This window comes from Suricata suricatta, chromosome 14, assembly GCF_006229205.1.
Source record: "Suricata suricatta isolate VVHF042 chromosome 14, meerkat_22Aug2017_6uvM2_HiC, whole genome shotgun sequence".
Lineage (NCBI taxonomy): Eukaryota > Metazoa > Chordata > Mammalia > Carnivora > Herpestidae > Suricata > Suricata suricatta.
Window position 1 is genome coordinate 87685433 of NC_043713.1, and position 10956 is coordinate 87696388.

Sequence of the window (10956 nt, forward strand, 5' to 3'; positions counted from 1 at the left end):
AGGGCGCAGGGCTCAGGGCACAGGGCGCAGGGGGGAGGGCACAGGGCGCAGGGCTCAGGGCACAGGGCACAGGGCGCAGGGTGCAGGGGGGAGGGCGCAGGGCACAGGGCACAGGGCACAGGGGGCAGGGTGCAGGGGGGAGAGCGCAGGGCGCGTGGGGCTCTGTCGGGCGAGCATCTGACTCTCGATCTCGGCCAAGGTCACGATCTCATAGCTCGGGACATCAAGCCCCACGTCGGGCTCTGTGCTGACAGCAGGAAGCCTGCCTGGAGCTCTCTCTCCCTCTCTCTGCCCCTCCCCTGCTTTCTCTCTCTCTCAAAATAAATAAACATAAAAAAGTAAAAGGGTATACAGCAAGAAAGATCTCCCCCCACGCCCACCTCACCAGGGAGAGGAAACCACGTGTTGACAGATGAGAAACGTGTGTCCCTTCCTCAGGGTCCCGCGCCTCCACACCGTGTGGGGTAAGCACGTACCCACCGGCCCAGGGCCTCTCAACTGGGTGGATTTGCCTCCTGGTGGCAGCGGGCAGTGTGTGGCGATAGTTCGGGCCGTCGTGACCGGAGGTGGGCTGCTCCGGGCATCTGGGCTCCTAGTGGGCAGGCACTGGAGTTGCTACACAACACCCCACAGCGCATCCCAGGTTCCAACCGGAACATGGACCGCGCAGAGGCTAGATTTGATTGTTACTGTTTCCCTTATTTTTAAATTTTTTAAAATAGAGTGTGTGAGTGAGGGAGAAGGCAGAAGGGGAGTAAGAGAGAGAGAGAGAGAGAGAGAGAGAGAGAGAATCCCAAATAGGCTCTACATCCAGTGCAGAGCCCAACGTGGGGCTCGATCCCGCAACTCTGGGATCACGACCCAAGCCGAAATCAAGAGTCAAACAACGGAGCCCCCCGGGCGACCCTGTTGTTCTACGTCTCAAGCTCCTCTGCTCTTCAAACAGTTCAGCCAAGCTCTCCTCCGAGTGCATGTGCCACAGAGCGGGACCTCAGGTTTGTTTTTCTGTGTCCCCAGCAGCCGGCAGAGAGGCAGGGAGCCTGGCCCTCAGGAAGTCGGAATACGCTTTTAACGCATAGATGACGCATTAATTATGGATGGAAGACGTCTGAGATGAATAAAGTGAAATGGAATGTGCTCTGAGCTCCTCCATCCCGCAAATCGGAAACTTCCCGCTGCTCAGCCGCGTGGCTCAGCCCTCGACTCCGGAGCCGCGGAGGAGACGGAGCGTAGAATGCTTGAGACCCACGGGACGCACCCCGGCTCCGAAGGGAATTTCCTGGTTTGGATGCAGGCACTGGAGAAGTTAGCTGCCTAGAAAAGACCCTGGGTCCTTCAGCTGTCCTCATTTACAAAGACAGTGATTAAAATACACAGAAAGCCTGCCTGGTGTTTTCAACGGTGAGGCCAGGCGCCCTCTGTAAAGGGCGTCAGAACCCACATCAGTGAGGAGGGTAGGAGGTGTTTCAAGTTCATCAAAAGGCATGAAAAGGAGGACATCCTTTGTAACCGCGCTTTCAGGAAGTTTTCAGGATTGATATTTATTTTAAATCAGAGCCTCTCACAAAGCAAACCCCCTTCAGGACACGCGTGGCGTGTCGCAATCCTGGAGATGACCTCGGCCAGCTGCGGCCAGACCGAGAGATTATTTTTATAGGAAAAATGGATCTCTTTAATCAGCTTTAAAAAAACATTGTGAACAGTCATTTCTCTTATTTAAAAGTTTGACTTTACTTTCATCAATTTATAATCAGAGTACCCCGGTATGTTTGATTCTGACAAACAAGGATAAAAGTCTTGTACCCCCATTGCTAATGAGATGATGAAACAGCAGGGATCAAGTTTTTAATTACTGCAGGCGAGGCGCTGGAGAGGTACCGGCGATATTTTCTATTGCATGTCTAAGTTGTAACTTCAGGCTTATGACAGTCCTGCTGAGCTCCACTGTCTTTGATGATCACTCATTTTTCTCTCCTGAGAACACACAAAAATTTCTGAGCTGGGATCCTGGGGGGCTGGCAATTATTGGCATAACCAGGTGCCGGGTCCCTCTCTAACCATTATGCTCAGTAAGGACCCCGTTTCTTAATGCGTGCCATTATCCCACAAGGGAAATTGGACCCTGGAAATGTCTGTGAACTTCCCCACTCAAACGACACCCATTCTCCCTCAGCCAGCGTGCGCTCTCCATTAATAATAAAATGCCTAATTGAATTGGGAGATTTCTAATATAGACTTTTTCAAAGTCAGGCTTGAGGTTTTTTCAAAAACCTTATTTTTATACACTTTTGTAGGCATGTATTATACCTCACACACCAAGCTATTTAAACATTTCTAACAATATTCTTTTTGTGACTGCAGACAGTTGAAAATTGGAATTTTTAAAGGTGTCATTTGGGGGCAAGTGTGTGAAATGTAAAGGTGGCATTCTCTTTGCCCTAATTGAAATGGAAGCTGGGAGTGGTTTCCATTAATTCTTGTGTTCACAAGCCACACACACACACACACACACACACACACACACACACACACTCTTCACTGGACGGCCGCAGTGCTCAACAAAAACACCCAGACCCAAAATCTGTCTGTAGCCAGAAAACCCAGAGCACAGAACTAATCGTTGTGTGAACAAGCTTATCAACCATCTACCCGACTCATCAAACAACTAATCTTTGATCACTCCGCCCATTTCTAAATTAGGAAGTCGCAACTGAGCGTCCGAACCACAAGCGTTGACTGAGTCTACCGAGTGGCTTACATTTCTAAGATCTTGGAGCAGATACAGAAAAAGGCACCCTCACCTGCTGCCCTGGGAGAAGCCCAGGCACGAAGCCAGATTTACAAATCATAAAGGTAAATGGGCCCCTTTCTTGGCCACCCACCACTCGGGACCGTAATGTGCGATACCTCCTAGGAATTTCTGGGGTTATCAGTATAATTTTAGGGCTTTTAAAAAAGATCACATCTGTGACGCTTGAAGGCCAGATATTTGCAATATTTTTTCTTCCTGGCAAAAGGAAGTTAAAATGTTTTAATTGCTTAATTTATATATAACACAGAATTGATATTGCTTGGATTAGTCCAGCTAAACCGACTTCTGGAACAAACAGTACAGAACTCAGGGGCTGAAGCCAGCAGGTGTTTGTTCTGGTTCATGGGCATCCATGTGGCCGGCCCCACGGGGCCCTGGGAAAAGACCATCCAACGTCCCCCGTCTTTCTTTATAGCCGCTGTAAATCATGCTTGATAGTTGTTGAGATCTTCGGTGATACAATCTCGGGTCATCCTCAGAATCTTGGGAATTACAGATTATTCATATTTACAGATGAGAAGACTAGGGTTCAAGAATAGTCACTGCCTTATGAGAGTTCAGGCAGCGACCAAGAGCGAGAACCAAATGCCGGTTTTCTTCCCTATCCCTCCCTTCGATGTCTGCCGTGCCACAGGCTCGCCTTGATTTACAAACTCCATTGTCCTTTAGAAGCAGGTATGACAAGGCTGATAAACACTATCACGAGACACGAAATCTTCTGCATAACTTGAAATTCACCATAAAATGCCAGTAATCCAAGCAATAGAAATCTTCTCATTTTTCAAATTAATTAAATAGCTTATTACCCAGTTGGTTTCCATATAACACCTAGTGCTCTTCCCCACAAGTGCCCCCCTCCATGACCACCTCCCCCCTTCCCTTCCCCCTCCCCCTTCAGCCCTCAGTTTGTTTTCAGGATTCCGGAGAAGGGAGGGAAGAGTTAGGGAGCGGAGAGGGAGTGAGGCAAATCATGAAACCTTCTTATTTTTAACGATTTACTCACTCACATGATTTCAAGTCTACAAATTGCAATAAAATGTCTACACAGACAGAATAAGCACCCCAACTATCAGCGTGGTAGATCTCGACGTGGGTTTGCAGATCTCATCCTCTGGGGACTCTGGCAATGTTAGTTGTCGTGTGGCTCACATTTTCATCGTTCTAGTGACTGAGGTGTGGTTAAACCCTATATTCCTCTCACGGTGAGCCGGAGAACAAGGGATACATATTTGCAATAATGGTTCAACCTAATTGTCAGGACATATTCATACAAGTGAACAAAATGGTAAAAACATGAGTGAAGGCTGTTTAAAACAAAAAATGCGTCCTTCAGAAACACATGGATCCGAGCCCTGTGATTGGTCAAGCTGCTCAACCATGAGACTTTTCTGGGCAAAACCGTTGCTGCGGCAGGTTAGATTTGGGTAGGCCGGTAGGCGAGAGCTGACCTCGCTGGGCCAGCTGGTGGGCTGGGGGTTGCCGCCGTGAGTGGCCCGGCGTAAGGGTTTCTGCCCGGTGCCACCAACAGTGGCAGGAGTGGTCAGATTCCTGCGGAATGCTGACCGCTGCGCTCAGAACCCCATGCGTGACATCTTAAGTCCACGTGACAAAAATGCGAGCAAGCGGTATTGCTAGTCTTTCCTGTTCCTCACAGACACTTGGAGAGAAAATGGTGGGCGGAGCCTCCTTTACAGTCAGAGCTGGCTGATTCCGAAGTCTGTCAGGATCCCCCACCGCAGAGTGGCCGCGTGGCCCCGTGGGCGTGGAGAGTGGGGCCGGGCCGCTGCGCTCTCCCACCGCGTGGCCGGGCTACTTACCTCTTACCCCGCGTGTCCTTGCCTGTTTGTAAAGTGGGGGTGCTGACGGCACCGGGCTGCCCGTGTGGGTAAGAGGGGGAGGACGCCCCGTCGGCCCCCCTAGTTCATCAGTAGATCTTGAGGCACCCGTTCAAAGCACCAGCCCCAACTACCACGTTGATCCTCAGAAATCTGAGGAAATAAATGTGCGTTGTCTACACCACCCACGGACTCACATCTCGGCAGAAGGGACATCTACCACTTCTAAGCAGCCCCTTCCTGTAGAGAATTCATGATAACCAAGGTCTACCCATCACTTCAGAGAGAAAACACGACACAAAGTCTTCCTCGGGAGGAAGTCGACGTTCAGTTAGCTGAGCAAGTCATCCGGAGACCCGTGTGCCGGACTCGGTCCCGACCCTGGGACCAGAGCGCAGGAAGACGCCTCATTTCCTGGCCTTGGCCCGGGAGGGCTGCGGGGAAGGAGTCCCAGACCAGCCCCGTTGTCTGTGAGACTAAGACCGAGGGCAAGAGGGCGGTGTGTGCCTCACGCTCGCGGGTTCCGCTCAAGGCTCCCCTCACACACGCTCAGCGCCGGCACACCCACCACGGGCCCCTTCTGGCTGCATGTGACCCACACAGGAGCGGTTCAGACAGGAGTGGGTGGGCCAATGTTTCTGAACCTGGAAATTTGGGGGCGCGGGTGAGAATTGTGTCCTTGGCATTGCTCCCTCTCCCCAGCCCCAACTCATCAGGGTTGCTTGCTGGCTGGCTCCGGGCATGCAAACTCACATCCTCTATGACACGTCTCTAACCTCTGTCCCCAGAGATGGATGAGATTATGACACAGGACTCAGGTGTGAACCGTCTCTGAGCCGGGACGCCGTCAGTTTAAAAATGTTAAAAATGGTAGATCTTCATGAAGTATGAGCTATGAAATTGAATGTCCCCACAAGCCCCTTAGCATACCAAAATGATTAACCTGCTACTTTTTAAAATCCTTCTACAATCTCTGAGACAGTATGGATAACAGGAAAGCATTGTATTTATTCGATCTCTTTTTGTAATATAAAGGTGGCTAAATAGGAACCCCCAATAGGCAAACTTGCCATTAGCACTATACATGTAAGAGAAACGCATTTAAAGCTTTCGAATGTTCATCTATGGTGTGCTGGCTAATGTTAGTCAGTTTTCACTTGACTAAGGGATGCCCAGATGGCTAAGGTGTGTCTAGGAGGGTATTTCCGGAAGACGTTTGCACATCAGTGGGTATGTGAGGAAAGAGAATGGGCAGACACCATCCAGTCCTTGGGGGCCTGTGGAAGGGGGGACTTTTCTCTCTCTTGCTGAGCCAGGATGTCCATCTTCTGCCCTAGGACACACGAGCTCCTGGCTCTTGGGTCTTTGAACTCCAGGACGGCACCACTGTGCCTCAGCCCCCCAGCCCCAGCCCAAGGCCTCCAGCCTCAGACAGGAAGGCATAGCACTGGCTCCGTGGTTCCCAGGCCTTGGCCTCAGACTGAATTGTACCCCCAGCCTTCCTGGGTCTCTAGCTGCAGGTGCCACATCATGTGACTTCCAGCCTCCGGGACCACATGAGTCAGTTCCCATAATAAATCTATCATAAGTAAGTAAATAAACATCCTATGAGTCTGTTTCTCTGGAAAATTCTAATACATTTGATTTATGAACTACCCAGACGTAATGCCCATTATCTGGTCAGAGCTCCATTATGACCTCTGTCATGGGCTCTTTCTTTCATTAAAAGAAAACAGTGGCATTTATATTTCTGATTGCATTGCTATAAAGACTAATGTAATGGGGGCCAGATTATATTCATTTTTTTCTTTTGTCTACTGACTGTCAGTCCGCTCTGCATCTGGCCCTTAAGTATTATACAATGAAGATTGACATCGAAAGTAGTGGTCCTCCAGAACTAAGATGTTTAACCATTAAATATCTAAGTTATTCATTAGCCACATAATAAAATAATGTTTTGTTTTCCCAGAGCTTAGTATAGGTAAGGCATTGTTCCAACTACCTTTATATTTACAAAATATTTTAATACTTGGAGCTACTTTATTATGTGGTTACTATCATCATCATCATGACCATCACCACCACCATCACCATCACCACCATCACCACCACCATCACCATCATCACCACCATCACCACCATCATCATCATCACCATCACCACCATCATCACCATCACCTCCACCATCACCACCATCACCACCACCACCACCACCATCACTATCACCACCACCACCATTTCCACCATCACCACCATCACCACCACCACCATCACCACCACCATCACCATCATCACCATCACCATCACCATCATCACCACCATCATCACCATCACCATCACCATCACCACCATCACCATCACCACCATCATCACCATCACCATCACCATCATCACCATCACCATCACCATCACCATCACCACCATCACCATCACCACCATCATCACCACCACCATCACCATCACCATCATCATTATCTTCACCACCATCACCATTATCACCATCATTACCATCATCACCATCACCATCACCACTATCACCATCACCACCATCACCATCAGCATCATCATTATCTTCACCATCATCACCATCATCACCATCATCACCATCATCATCACCATCACCACCATCACCATCACCACCATCATCATCATCAACACCATCACCTTCATTTTTATCATCATAATTATCTCTGATTTATAGAGAAGTTGAGTGACTTTTCCAGTGTCACACACCAGTAAGTGGCACTGAGGGGACCCAAGCACAGATGATCTGACTGCAGAGTTTACATTTGGAACCTCCACACCCCACCACCTTCCACATGCTCAGTCCTTATTTGGATTTACTATTAAAATCTTCCTACCACAAAAGATATTAATATTTAACAAAAAAGCATGGAATTTAAAAAACAAACAAGAAGAATGCTTTATTCCTTTGATTCTGATCAGGATTTTTCACTTTAATGAGAATTTTAAAATATAATTATATGCAGATTGTTTTGTAGAAAATATTATTTTAACAAATCCAACGTTATGTAAGTTTACTTTATGAATCTATCCTGTTAGAGTTACGGCAATATAGACACAATTTATCTTGCTTTTTTTCACCTTAATGTTACTTTTATATAGTCTTCGCCTGTGTTAATGTAGTTGTTGTGCTTGGTAATCTGAATGTTTCCATCATATTCAATTATACTGGTAAGTCATGATAATGCCAGAGCATTCCTCAGCTCCCGGGCATAGAATTCTTTCCAACTTCTCACCGTTATAAAAAGAACCCAACCTCTAAATACTCTGGATAAAATATTTTTAGATGGGTGGCTTCCCGGGTTATACTCCACAATGTGGGATTTTTAGGTTGTGGATAATTTTTATAGCTGTCTTCACATAGATCCTTATGAATAAACTGTTTTATGGCATATGGAATACACAACAATTCATGGTAACTTCTACAATCTAGTTTCAGCAGTTAGGTTGCCTTGAGCTACAGGTAACAGACTATTCAAGGTGATCTAACAAGAAGTCTGGAGGGAGAATGGTTTCAGAGTCTGTGGGGACCCCAGTTTTCCCACCTCTTCTTCTGCATCCTCCGCATGGTAGGTGATCCGTCTAAACAGCTCCCATCGGGTCCCAACATGGCTGATCACATTCCAAAGGGAGAGTAAGGTGGGGGGGAGTGGGACATCCGGTTGCCACGGCGGCCAGCAGCCCCGGCAACGATTAGGTGAAAGGTCATGGTGCTCAGGTCAGGCAGTAGCAGAGATGAAGAGTTCAGATTCTAGAAATATTTCAAACTGATGCTGGGAGAACTTTCTGATGGTTGGATGTGGGTCGTGAGGGAGAGACGTTGAGCATGATGGCAGGATGGACCTAGAATTGCCGGTGCCCCCAAGAAAAGCTCCGTGGGATGGAGGAGGACACAAACGTCACAGACATCCTCTCTTTGTGGATGGATTCACACATATCGAGGCAAACCGACAGGAAAAGACGCAGAGATCGATTACAGAGCATTACCAGCCGTCGTTTGGGGAAGAAAACTCGGCGTAGGAGGGAGACTTCCAGTTTTTACACCATGTTTCATTCTTATGTTTCACTATATGCAGTAACTCCTCTATGACCTCTGTGATACGTGCCAATGCTTGAAACAAGTTCTAAAATTAAATTTCCAGGGTTTAGCAGAATAAAAAATACAGGGCAATTAGTGTGATGCTATTGGAGAAATATTTAGAAGAATACATAGGAGACAGAAATATTTAGAAGAATACAGGGACGAAGATGTCTCTGGAAAGACATAAGAAAATGATAAGGATGGAAGTCTGTGCACAGAGCTCGGGGAAAAATCTGGCGGGGAGCGGGGCAGGGGACGGCCGCTTCCTTTCCACTTGGTACCTTTTGAATTTGCTACCTTGTACACACACTACTTGCTTAAAGTGAGTTACTTAAGTGTTAAAATAAAGGATAGAAAGAAACAATGTAGATGCCCAAGTAATAAATTAATGCAAATACAACAAAAATGTAACACCCAAACTTTAAAGTCCCTCCGGTCGTTCCCATTGCTTTGGACTGCTTCTAGGTGAAGTCTGGGTGGAGGATGGACGGGATAGTGGTTTGGAGAAAGTTCCCTGGACTCTAAAAGGTCCGGGAGGAACTGACCTGGGTAGCTCAATTTCTAAATTAAAAGAGGAAACGGAGTAATTCTAGAAGCATCCAATTATCCCTAATCAGTAGATATTGGTTAAACCATGCCCTGGAGCTAGGTGCCACTCGCTGAGGACACACTCGAACACTAGGTTATTTCTGTGGAAAATAGAAATACTTAAAATAACAACATTAACAACCACAAAAGCCCCACAGTGATCTCCTTAACCCGAGAGACCCCTTGAGCCCTCCAGGACACAGTTCTGAGATAGGATAACGGAGCACAGAGGTCGCCATTGCAAGTGGACTTGTTATTTCTAAATATTGTTTAAGGGGCACATGGGTGGCTCCATCGGTGAAGCGTCTGGCTTCTGGCTTCAGCTCAGGTCATAATCTTACGGTTTGTGGGTTCGAGTCCTGTGTCAGGCTCTGTGCTGACAGCTAGCTCAGAGCCTGGAGCCTGCTTCCGGTTCTGTGTCTCCCAATCTCTCTCTCTGACCCTCCCCTGCTCACGTTCTCTCTGTCTCTCAAAAATATATTAAAAACATAAAATTTTTTTTTTAAATATTGTTTAAATGTTTATCTATGATACTAGTTTCCAGCTTTATTGTGGGTCTCATCGGCTTTGGTCTCTCCACTTACAAAATCACAGAACAATCACTTCCCTTCCCCTCTTGTATTTCTAAAAGCCGCCACACAGGAAAGGAGTGGAAATAAACGGGGGCTTGGTGAGAACGGACACAAAGCCACGACCACTCTGGAGACTGAGCGAAGGCTCCAGCCTAGTGACCGACCCTTCAACAGCCTGCGAGGAAAAATGAGCATCCTTTACAAGTGAACGTGTTTGCCGTCAGCTGTTGGACCGAGCGTGTGAAAAAGTGCATCTCGAGACAAGCCGAAGAAAAGGGTTACGTTGTTGACAACATCTTGGTTTCGTTCCAGAGAAGGTCAGTGGTTTGTGTGACATGGACGCAGACTGAACGGCAGATTATTTAACAATTTCAAAAAAAATTAAATCATCTAGTCAGCCAAAGGTCTGGTGCACAGATGCGGGTCATCTACCCCAGGGCAGGGAGATGAAAGGCTTTCCTGGCCGTTGGTGGCAGAGTTAGCACGTTAGTACCATCTCTCCGGCCGCACCGTGTCACACGCAGGGTCCTCGGGAGACCAGCGCGCGGCCATGTGACTGTCCCCTGCTACGTTAGAAACGCAGTTCTGTTTTTTCAAGCATGCTTCGATTAAAGAGGGCACATCTGTTTTAAGTTCTCTTTTATGAAAATTACTAGCTTCCTCAGTGTGCTTATCTTTTAATTTCGAAATTCTTTGTAGCAATAACTTGAGATAATAATGAACCATATTTCTGGCCCCTTTAAAAAATAAAGGGGGGGGAGGAGAAAAGAAAGCGTGAAGGAGCCATTTTGGAGCTTTGAACCCTGTCTCTAATCCTCCCCTTTGGGCCCCGTGGAAAGGGCCCCCTCATTTGCGTTTGGAACGGCTGAGCCCCGCCTGGGCCTGGATCGCAGAGCTGGGGCCGGTGGCCGCGGAGAGCCCGGCCCACTGGCCCAGCTGGAGGCTCGGGGATTATTCATCAAGCCCCCGGCAGGGGGGAGCCGGCCCCAAGTGTCCCCCTTCCCTCTCTAAGCCGGCGTTTGCCGCCTCAGTCCCTTTCACAAA

General features: G+C 47.8%; 1 long non-coding RNA gene across 2 annotated transcripts in view; it reads left to right on the forward strand.

The window, feature by feature from the left end:
* Positions 1 to 10315, forward strand: part of LOC115277912 — a 13899-nt gene extending 3584 nt beyond the window's left edge. Inside the window, exons 2-4 of one of the 2 annotated variants that reach the window (XR_003902581.1) lie at positions 1018 to 1401; positions 2701 to 2853; positions 9972 to 10315. This is a non-coding gene — a long non-coding RNA (uncharacterized LOC115277912). The remainder of the gene's footprint in view (positions 1 to 1017; positions 1402 to 2700; positions 2854 to 9971) is intronic. The other variant, XR_003902582.1, reaches the window with a different exon arrangement.
* Positions 10316 to 10956: the final 641 nt, after the last annotated feature.